Here is a 12171-nt window from a genome sequence, read left to right on the forward strand (position 1 = left end):
TGCTATTCTTGAAGTCCTAAGAAGAGGCCAGTTTAAGTATGAGGTCATCAGAGAATGACAGATGAGAAGATGACTTTGTAGTGGCTTGATATGGTTGTCTTGGAAGGGATGAGTGCTTACTTCGTGTTGTTTGAGAAAAAAGTTATTATCTTGGTTGGATTTACTTCCATAAAAATAGTTGGATTAGCTTCCATTATAATAAGACAGAGACAGCTTTTCTTTTTCAGCACATGGCAGACATTCCTAGGTGTCTGAAGGTCCCCAATCCCAAATTGAGCCTACACAGGTTTCTGAAAAGGCAATAAGAATATTTTTCAGTTATACATCTAGCTTCCTTTCCTGGCAATCCCAGCATTATTCTCGTTACAATAAAGTATTTTACAAGTAAAAAACCCGCTTTGTTGTATTGTTTATTTATTTATTCATACATATTCAGATTGGTAATGCATGTAATACTAATGAGCAGATAAGTATAGTATAGCATGAAACTTCTTTCTACTGGTAAAGTATTTCTAATAGTGAGCAAGTTAACTTGAGTTTTCTGAAACAATTGCCAGAGCTGGAGCCTTTTTTCGTGCTAGCATTGATCATGCTAAAAGAATTGTGTTTAGTTTTGGAAGGCTTCAGTAAGTTGAATATCCTTACTGGTATCTACATTAAATTTTAGAAATGTGAGTCTCTCAATTTAATCCGATCTAAACTTGTTATCCGACAAATTGATATCTGTCACAACACTGCACTAAAAAAGTGTACTTCATTTTGCCATTTTATTCACTGTGTTTACCTCTTTGTGGTAGAGTAGTAAACAAAAAAGATTTCTCATTGCTTTTGGGTATTAAAGAGAATTTAATATGAAACTTAAAAATATGCCAGACTTTGTGAACTATACAGACGTAAGACTTTTGATTCATTCAGAAATGTTTTGTGGCAGCATTTAGCATTATCAGTCTCTTGCTTTTTAAGTGAAGTAAGGAATCACAAATAATGCCTGAGACTGTTATAAACAACTGGTTGCTTTCTTGGACGTTTTTAGTTCTCATTGAAGTTCTAATTCCTGCAAATAATGTGCTTTGTCATACTTGCACTCCTTTTTAGGGTTTAGGAATTAGGCCTGTGGACTAACAAACAAGTGTAAGGTTTATTAAAGGAGAGAAGTTCAGTATTCTTAAATGATAATGACATGTTTTGGAATAAAAATTGGCTCAACGGCTGTGTTTTAAATTCAGCAGGGACCTTTGAGAGGCATTTTTGCCTTGTTCCTTTTAACTCCTATACTAACATGCAGCAAATGTTTTCATTTATTTCCTGTGTTATCAGTCCTAGTCTGCATATTTTAGTCTATTGCTTTTGACAGTGCTGAAAGACAGGTATTTCCTGACCTTTTGTGTTTTGGGTGATACATAAGCTCAACTGTTCATTTTGGGAGTATTTTCTTCTGCTGCCTTATTTCCATTTCCTCATTAGGAAGGCAGCACTAGCAATTCCAGGTGCAATTGCAGTCTGTTTGGAGTCACAGTTTAAATTTTGTGCTTCCATACACAAGACAGGAGCTTGGCCATACAAAAGAAAGGTGGTCGTTCTTGTAGGTATAGTGACTTCTGCCTTGACAAAGATATCATGTGAGTGTTATGTTACTTTTTAGTTCAAAATTGTCCGTAATTGTTGTTTCAGAAAGGCAGAAGTCAAGAACTGTTGAGAATGGGGATTATCCAATTAAATTCTGTAGTCTATTTCTGTTTGAATGTAGGATTGAGCTCTCATTTAGGTGTTTTATCCACTTTATTATTTTCCAGTTATTGTTACTGCATCACTGTAGATTTTCTCATTGTCTTGAAATTGACTGCCTTGGGGCAAGATTTTCTCAGTTAAGCATGGAAGTGAACTGGCCTTGTATTTGAGAGCATCCTGCATGTAGCAGTTTTTGTGCCTGCTGTTCAGGGAAGATAGACGGGTTTGTGCAAATCTACATCTGGATTTGAAACAAGATAATATGTGTCTGTGACACAATCCTCTGTGTACTGCATTATATTCTCTTCTAGGTATTGATAGGTAATAGTCTGTACCGTATTTAGAGGCTGAATTGAAGCCAACTGGTACTGTTGCTATAGCCTTTTGATAACTAGGATGAAGCTCATCAACTTCTTTTAGCAATTAATTTCAGGGACATTGTTTTTTTTGTAAATCACTGTGTATGGTTTATGACAGTTTTTAAAGATGTTGTATACTCTGCTGTTTGCAGTCTAGAAGTCTCTAGGGATTTAAAATTCTTTCTCTACAGTATCCCTCTCAGAGATCAATTAAGTTTCTAATTAGAGTTGTATCAACTTAGCATCTACTGCAATTCTAAAGATGTTGCTGTTTGATGAGATAATTCTAGGTTTTTTAATCTTACGAGAAATTATTGGTTGAGAATTTTTTGGCTTTTTATATTTTTGAAAGGGATTCTTTGTTATTTGGAGAGTAATGGAAAGCCCCAGTAGATAGAATTTTAATTGAAAGGACCCAAAGAAATTTATTTAAATAATTTCATTTATTAAAATAGATATTTCTCAGACAGCTAATGAAATTGCAGTTGCAACCCTCCCCAGAAAGCAACCCACGCTTTCTGTCTGTGAAAGACACTTATTTTGAGGAGACCTAAAAATGTTGATGAAGTTATATCTCCTCATTTTGCCTGAAACCGAGTGTCGCAGCCTTTCATTGGTGTTTAGAAAGTTGTATATCACCAAATTTGAAAGATACCAAAGTCCTGTGGTTGACCTCGACTTTAAAATATGTAGACACTTCTGCTTTATGAGGCTGTAAACTAGATAATTCATCACTGGTGGGAATATGGAGGTAGATGCAGGTTTTTAAAGTATAATATATTATATTACAAATTCCTTTGGAGGGGAAGTGTTTACTTTTAGGGAATCCTGGAGAGTGGAAGCCTATTATGTTGATATTGTACATGTAATAAATAATGTACTTTGCCTAGCTTGTTTTGTGTTTTGTTGTTTTTTCTTTTTATAAAGGTCTAGGACCATTCAAACATTCTGTCACAACAAAAATACCAAGTAACATCGTTTCTGCAAATGTGGGGAGAGAGGGAAGAGAATTATTTTTTATTTTTTAAAAAGTGTATTATTCACACTATATATAAGTAGATAATGGGGTGTCACACAATTAACATAAACAGGAAGGCAGCTGTATTGCTGTTGTCTGCCCAGACAACCAGAAATGAGAAATAAAGAGGTGATAGCAAGGGGGATAGGTATTGGAGATTGGCATTGTGATATGAATGAACTGACGCTGTAGTTTTATTAGGTGAGGGGGACTCATTACAGGAGGCTTCATCTATTGCTCCCCTTCGATATTTAGAAAGCATCTTTAGTGATCCTTTTTGCAAACCAGCTCATGCAGTAACTGGCAAAACAGAAGCAATTAGTGGTGTAATCTCAAAGGGTATCTCAAGCTTCACTTTAAGTGCAATGATTAAATCCACTAAAATGATAACCGTTGCTGCCAAGAACTCCTGTAATTGGTCACTAATGTATTTTGTTGTAGCAGTCGATAACTACTGGATTTCACGCACGTAATTAGTAATGCATACACGTTTGGTCAGTAAAATTGAAAATGCTCATAATGGGGGCTAGAGGGGTTGGGAAGGAACACAGAGCTGGAAAACTGAAATAGTGCTCTGTTGATAGTACCTCACTAGAACTGTATGCTTCAATAAAACAAGTGTCCTACTGTGCTGGAATACAAATGGGCTGTCTGTGGCAGGATATAGCAAAGACGTTTGGCAGAGAGGGATTTGAAAGCTTCTGGCATAATATAATTGAATTGGCCGTTTCTTTAAAGATAGAGCAAATTGTTTGCTGCGGCATTCATCATCATAAGGAAGGTCAGACAGCTTGCCAAACATATGATATTCATAATAAAAAGTAAAATGATGATGCTTACATTTAAACACAAATCATGTTATCATATTTGGAAAAGCTGTGCAAATGAATGGGAATGTTTTTGATGGCGCTGAGGCATGAGTAATCTACGTAAGACTGTAATTCAAGAGGGGGAAAGTGTATAGTCAGGGAAAAGAGCCACAAGGGAGTTGAGCTAGTGAGCAACATACGATCCCTCTAACTTGAGGATAGTAGGTGTTTTGGCAGGAGTATTGCTGACTCTCTTTTCTGATCACTTAAGGGAAGATAAGCTTGTATGATTCTATTTTTTTTTTCCTTTTAAGAAACCAAGGGGAAAATAACAAAGAAGGAGGACTTAAAGAAGTCTTTAAAAGGCGACAAAATTGAAACTGAAGTGTTGTTGGGTTTCGTTAGTCAGTTATGCTGTGACAGAACAAGATGATGCAACAACCTGTATCATATCTTGAAATGTTCTGTGAAATGCTCAGTATTGGTACACTGGGAAACCTCTCTTGAGACACATCCAGAATGCTGAACATAAATTGCATGATGACAGGGGCTTTGGGCCACAGAGTGATGCCTTTACAAATGAGTAGCTGTTAGCTTTTAGGTTCTAACACATTCAGGAGACTGGCATTTTGATTTCTTGCACCACTGCACCACTGATAGGACTGGAAATAGGAATCAAAATAATTAGATTGGATATATAGATCCCAGCAAACCAGCCAAGAAAGCGTGTGGGCTGGACAGGGACGTTTTGAATTCTGAACTGTACTGCTGCTTTTTTTATGAGAGGACAAGGACGGAAGGAGTAAAGTAGAGTACAGATACTTGCCATTTGTATTCAAAGCATGCAATAAAATAATTGAATATATGCTTCCTCCTATTAAGGCCTGTTAAAATCCCTAATAAAGTATATTAGCATTATATTAAAAAGAGAGCATCAATTTTCAGGTAATATATCTTAGTTACAGTATGCACAGTGTACAGTTAGGCAGAACAGGAAGTAGTTTACACCGTCTGAGGCATTCCTCCTTGCTGATACAGGACTGTTCATGTCAGTGCATTTTCTGGTATTTTGTCCAGCAGTAGCTTTGCTGTATTCCCTCTGGGAGTTTTTTCACAGGCAACAATTGTTACCCTCCAAAAAGCTTTTCCTGCTAGTTACTCAATATTTTCCATTCAAAAAACAAAATAAAACAGCACTTTTCCATTTACTCCTTCTTGAGTTTTCCATATCTAACAGAAAATTTCTTCCTTTTTCTGCTATTCCAGTTCCCTCTTTAGATATTTGTAAGTTGTTACCCAACTGTGTCTTTGCCACACTTTGCCATTTTTCAGCTTTAAAAATTAGTCTCCATCTTTACTCAAAAGTCAGTTCTTGAGGTTTTTGCTTTTTAGAGATCCTGTTTCATTTAAGCGGGAGGTTCAGGAGTCTGGGTCCTCCTAAATTTATAGATGCATGGCTGGGGGCTTTTTTATGTTGATGTGGTTTCTTATGCTTTTGTTTTCAAAATTCTACTGTGTAACTTGCCTGCCCATATCTCCTACTTGGTTCAGTGCCTTTTTCCCTTCCCTTCCCTTCCCTTCCCTTCCCTTCCCTTCCCTTCCCTTCCCTTCCTATTCCTATTAAAAAAAAAAAAATTGGTACCAAATTTGGTCTGTCATGCATTTTCACAAGTAATACCTCTGTTACTTTCCATTTCTGTTTCCATGTATACTTTTCATTGTAAATGAAATTCCAAGTCCATCTTCCCACTGCAACTTCTGATCTATTAGTTTTAAGCATCAGTCCAAAATAGCCTAGTGGTTTGTGTGCATATCTGGGATGAGGAAAAACAGTGGATTCACCATCTCCTGTGTTTTGAAGCCACATGTACGGAGCTAAGACCATATGATAATAACACGTGTTGAAGTGTTTGCCTACATTTTGCAGGAGTCTGTCCTACGTCCTGTCCCTAAAACACTGGCTGAATTTGTATGGAAATCCAGTAGTTTTGGCTCCAGTTGTAGTCACTGGAAAAAGCTGTGTTGAGCTGTTTCTGTACATACTTGTTCTGAACTAAATACCAGCATTTTTCTCCTGTTTCTGTGCTCCAGATCGCCAGGCAATTTTAGCTGTTAGTTTTCTTAGTGTACTCTTCAGTTCATTATATCATGTTATACTATGCGATTGTAAATATAGTGATGAGGAATAGCAAAATTATGTCTTTTTGTTGTAATCTGTGCAAGCTCATAATATCTAAAGCTCCCGCAGAAGTTGTAATTTGTATTTCTTGAGATATGCTACAGCAATACTGCTCATCTTGTACTCAAGTCAACCAGTGATAAGATGTTTTAATACAGGATTACAAGGCTAACAAATAAAAAGTGTATTTACTATCCATATGGGATGGATGATATTTAACTAGCATGGAGGTAGAGTGGAGGTGCAGTGTGGTGTAGTAGTACTCATACCTGAAACTCAAAGTGTTTGGACATACCGGGGAGAGAGTTTGAGAGTTCTGGAGGAGCTTATGTTTCTGATAGGGAACTGATAAAATCCATCCGGTTTTGTCACATAGAGACTGAAAGTGAGAATTCAACATCTGGTAATACGAGTGTGAAGATCCGTGATACGAGAAGACTCTTTTGTTTGAAAATTAGAGAAACAAAAAGATGCACTAGAAATATGCTAAAGGTAGAAGAACTCAAAACACAAAACAGATTTTGTTATTCCCCCAATGTTCAAAGACATTTTAAAGCTGGAAAATTGTTGAAATTGAGATGAAGAGTTACTCATTAGCAGAAAATTTTATGTCCTGTTCAGATGAGTTTCTAAAGATAAATTTCTTTCAATGTTTCAAAGTTATATGTGATGTAAGAATTGCATTGAGGAAGCCCAGCTAGATAATGTACTGGTTTCTTTTTGTTTTCACACCATCTTCAGTTAAGGTGAGGGCTTTCACACAGATAGCTTAGTTAGCTGAGATTGATGGTTATATGTTTTTGGAGTACAGCTGCAATACAATAGTTAGTCTGAAAGAAACTCAGTAGTAAGTTCAGTAATTTGTCCTGCTGCAAAAGTTACCTCTATGATGCTTTCTGCCCAGTGCTGCTGTTATGACAGATAAAATATACAGGAGCCCAGTTAGATTTGGTGGTCAAAGTCTACTGGAATGTTTGGTGCTTATATTTTTTATATTGAATTTGGGGGGGGGGGGGGGGAGGGCGGGCCTTGGAAAGAAGCTATTTTGGTTTTTAATAATTTTTTCCTTGACCTTTATCTGAAGTGAAATTGGCTGGCAGTATCACAGCCAGTCTAAATGCAACATTTTATTTATGGTAGTAATTCTATAGAAGTTTGAGAGAAAAGACAGAATGAAAGAATCTTATAATTTTTAGATGAATAACTTTCTGAATGTGAATGAATGCAAATGCCACTGACTTGAACAAAGAGATTCAATTAAATACCTTGCACAGGTTCCATAATGTCTTAAGAGGCCTGCAGCACTTGATTCCCCCATGTTTTGACTACTGACATGCAGTCAACAGTGTAGCAGTGTATTTTACACAGGCTGTAAAAACAAGGCAGTGTAATATTTTCTGTACCTGTTAGAGTGTTAAATGCTATTAAATATTTCCCATTCCAATGTATAAATAACCACCTATGATATGAATTCTAGGTAACGAATATATCACAGTATAACATCTGTTTTGTTTAGGAGACCTGAAGATGGATTTAATTTATACTGTGGTATATTCATTACCATTTAATCTTCTATCTTAAGTTATTACAATGATCTGATATGAACACGATGTGCCATACAGCCAACTTGATTGTACTGTAAACCCAGAAAAAGCTAGGCTGTTTCTTCCTTGCTGTTGTCTTATTCTTCGGTATTGGATCCGTGTTTATGTCCTTCTTCTATAGAACTATGTTGAGTGAATGTCTTACCCTTGCAACTTTTGACTACCAGTGTACATTCCATTTTGCTGTAGGACTATTGAACGCAGCTCATCATTATTCTGTGTTGACTTTGCTTTTGAAGGCCACCTGAAAATAGCTCCAATTCTTTTGCTTTTTTGATCTCTTATGCCAACACTTAGAAACATGATGAATGGTGTCCTCTTGTGAGATTCTTTCTAAACTGGTGAGTAAGCTTAATTTGTACATAAACTGCTATAAAGACATGCATATAGTTAGTTATTTAAAATAATATCATGGGTTGTAGACCTTAATTTTACCAAAGGATGTGAAAATATTTTTGTATTTTTGAAACAAATCCCATTCTTTTTATATGATCTTAGGGGATTGTGTTTTTGAAACTTGCTTTGTTACTGTAGTGAGTTTTTTAGACGTTGAAAGCATTAGTTCTTAAATTAACAATATCCTTCTCCTACCCATGTATTGTTTGGAAAAATTAGGCTTGTTTAGGTAATGCTAAGTGACAGCACTGATATCTTGGCTCCTTACCTTGGGAAGTGCTTCCCTTATTTGCCTTGTCTGTGCCCCTCTCCAGGAACAAAAGCAATACAAAAATGCAGATGTTGAAAGGCACGAAAATGTGTTTTAAGTATTTTTCTTCTGTCTTGGAACAATGGTTGCTGACAGCAGAAGGCTTGCTTGATTGTTAAATTTAGATTTGAATCACTAGTGTAATAGTGTTAGGAAGTAGTAGGATGGAAAGGTGCCAGGAAATCTGTCCGTATCTGCCCTTTCAGTATGCATAAGGTGGGCCCTGAATGACTTTAGCTGGCTCCTCAGTTGAGCAAGCTTGCCCTATATGATGAGTACTTGTTTAAGCGTCCTTAATACAGAATACTTTGTACCTGGGCAATAGCAATTTAGATGGGATGCCAAGAACAGGCACAAGCACAACAGTACAAGATCTGTTACAACTTGGGCTTCTTAAGCAGGTGTTTCTTGTTGGTTCCTTACAACACATTTAATTGGGCCTGAGCTCATTACCTCTCACCATTTTCCTGGACTAGGATAAAAAATTCTGTGTTTTGGAGCCTGGTTTATTGGATTTTATAGTTGTAAAAACACTGTGAAGTTTTCATGAGCTAGCAGTGAGTAAATTAGAAGATGATATCCGCTCTGAGGCTGCGTCAGAATCGGCATCATTCTGGCTTATTCTATTTCTCCTCAGCTGTTTTAAGGCAGCCCAGTATTCAGTTGCTTTCTTGCTACAGTTATTATCCACTGGCTTTGCAGTAACCCAATCTGTGGAAGCCAGTGACCTCTTTATGCACCTTAAAACATTCACAGAAATGGCTGTTATTCTGCTGATGCAGAATGCAGCTGCCCATTTAAATCTCTTTTTCTTGCAGAGGGGCTGGTTATGTCTCTGGTGTGTACTGGCTTCTGTTTCATTTCTGGTGTGGTTTTTGCACTATTTCCATAAGCAGCTTGGTTCCTGATTTCTTCAGGGAGTGCTTTGCATGATATAATGGTAATTGATATCAGCTGAAGTGCTAAAGCTACCAGTCCCCTAATTTAAATTAGTGCCAGTCAGGGATGGGAGAGCCAAAAGCAGGATTGTGTGTGGAAGACAGTTCTGCTTTTGGAAGTTATTTAGTTTGCTGTCACAATGGGGTAAAAATTTTCTGACCTTCAGGTCATGTGGTTATTCTTGTCCAGGGTGGTGAAGTGGAATCAAAGTGAATGTGATTGGACCATCAAGGAGGAATTTTAGTTTAAGTGTTTAATAATGTTTAGTGCATTACTGTTCATCAGTGCTATGAATGCAATCAGACATATTTTAAAATAAATCTACATAAATAACTGGCTTATAATAACACAGCATTGGTTTATATATTTTTTCTATCATTTGTTTACATCTACACCGTTTAACACTCTCAATTGTATGTATCCATTTATCTGTATGTATCTGGAGTTTATATACATAATTTTTATTTTATGGAGACATAAGCAAGTTCTACAGCTGGACTGCATTGTTTATAGGTATTATTTAATTGTTGGAAAATATTTGGAAGGCAGAAGACCGCCAGAGTTTCGTGAGACTAGTATAGCAAACTTGATTGTCCTCAAGAAAAGTGTTGCCTGAGCATGATAGGCCACCTCAAATTGACCTGCTTGTCTTTTTGGCTTATAGACTGCAATCTATGCTCCTGGATGTGTACCAAGTTGACAAACAGTGGGTTATATTGGAGATTTTCTGGAAGTTACTGATGTATTGGTGTTCAAAAAAAATGGATGGGGATTGATATAGGTTTTTTCCCTCGAGGTCCTTACAGGACTGGTATAATGATGTATTGTCAGGTAGACTTGAGGTCACTCAGATGACAGTGGTTTTGCACAGTTCCAGAACCACAGTAGCTGGTTATGCTCTCTTAAGATATTTCCAGAAACTTAACTCAAATTTAGGCTTCTGTACATTGAACCCATTACTTATTGTTATATTTTTGCTGATTAATTTAATTACTTGTACTCTTTATGGTATCCTGTGTAATATTTGCAAATAGCTGTTTGCCACATTTCTCAAGACAAGGTCAAGAGCCATTCACTTAAATAGCCCAGAATGCTTTCGTTAGGTAGGGCCTTTTTGTAAACATCCTTCCTATTTGTCTGGAAGGTATCTGTAAAAGTATGTAAGTCTAACCTAGGATATTAAAGTTTTTACAGCCTTACTACTGACCTTCTAGTTCAAATCAATGCATTGTGATATTGCATATACTCTGATCATACTCTTAGCCAGTATCATATTTAAATATATTCCATGTCCCCTGGGTGTCTACCTACCATCTGTTACTTTATCCCATTAGTTTTTCACCAGATTTCCTATTTTCTCTGCAGCATACTGTGCTGAAAAAACCCTCCTTATAGTTTCCCGTATTGATCTCCCCATTTAGTCTTAATTACAAACCTAATAAGATTCTGGTGAGTTTTTCTATTTCTCACCTCCCTGTGCTTTCTAAATTGACCAAAAACATATACCAGGAGCTGATTCTCTTCATTTTTGCACACAGGTATTTATGTATGTGCAGGATGAGTATACAATATTCTTCTAAATACTGTTTTCTCTTCAGATTTATGTGGGACCTGGTTCACAAGTTCAGCAGCCCCTTCTCTTCCACTTCCTCCTGTGAACCAAGGGAATCCTCAACTCTTTGCAGTTGACCTGAGCCAATTCAAGTGCAGTGCCTCCAGAAGGGCCTGTACTTCCCTCCTTCCCCTTCTCCTGGTCCTATGCTCCTGCTCCCCGGGCACTGTCAGCTATATTGTCATATCACCGTGCAGTGCTGAAAAATGGTTTTATTTGAGAGGTGAGCTTCCAGTCAGATCACCAGCCTGATCCAGCCCCTGTCCCTGACACATGGCAACAGTAGTCTTAAATAAGCTTAGACTGGCTATTAATACAGAACGCTGAGTCACTGCTGAAAAGCTTTACTTTGCTGTGTACCTTTTTAAAGCAAACCATTGCCAGGTCCAGTCTGCCTAGAATGGACTATAAATCGTTGTCCTGGGCCATTAAGTGATGAACAGCTCAGCCGTTTGTGCAGAGAGAGGAGGGAGGCAAGCATGGAGAATTATCTCAGTGGGTGTCTGCAGCCACACCGCCTCTGCCTGAGCATCATCCCCCAAATTATAAACCTGTCTCTCCAGGCAGAGAGAGTGGCTATCAGTTTTCTTTAAAACCTGTGAGAAATTTCATATGCTGGACGTATGTGTGAGAATTATTTATAAACACTGGTCATCTTACCACCTGATGACTGATGTCAATAAACTCTCTCATTATGTTATTGTTATAGAAATACTTCAGCAGGCTGGAGCTTGGACCTAGTGCCTGTTCCAAGCAACTGAGAGACAATATCTTTACTGTGAACTGACTTTAACCAACATTTCTGCATTGGGAACTATTGATTTATAGGGCAGGAAGGGGTTCATTCATTCACTGCTCATAGTTTGTATTTCTGGACAAAAGCTTGCCCAAAAAAACTGCAGGTTTTCATGGCTAATGAGCTCAGCCAGTTCTTGGTTTTTGTCCATATACTACAGGAATTAAACCATATGGAATATCATTGTCAAATATTCAGGTTCATTTATAAATACAATGATTCATGTGTACAAATTGGCTTCAGTCTTAATTGATTTAGATTACTTGATTAGACAACACAGCTGAGCCAACACAACTTTTACTGTTGTCGAGAGGGGTGGTTCAGCCCTTGCTTTTGTCTTCCCTCCCTTCTGGCCATATGGTGCTTGTCTGACTCCTTGCTCCACCGCTGAACTCCTTCCTTCCTGGAAGAGATCAAGCCA

General features: G+C 37.4%; 1 protein-coding gene across 5 annotated transcripts in view; it reads left to right on the forward strand.

The window, feature by feature from the left end:
- The window catches only part of TBL1X (transducin beta like 1 X-linked), a 195831-nt gene that overhangs the window by 55772 nt on the left and 127888 nt on the right, over window positions 1-12171 (forward strand). The gene's annotated exons all lie outside the window — the stretch shown is intronic.

This window comes from Colius striatus, chromosome 1, assembly GCF_028858725.1.
Source record: "Colius striatus isolate bColStr4 chromosome 1, bColStr4.1.hap1, whole genome shotgun sequence".
NCBI classification, from domain to species: Eukaryota; Metazoa; Chordata; class Aves; order Coliiformes; family Coliidae; genus Colius; species Colius striatus.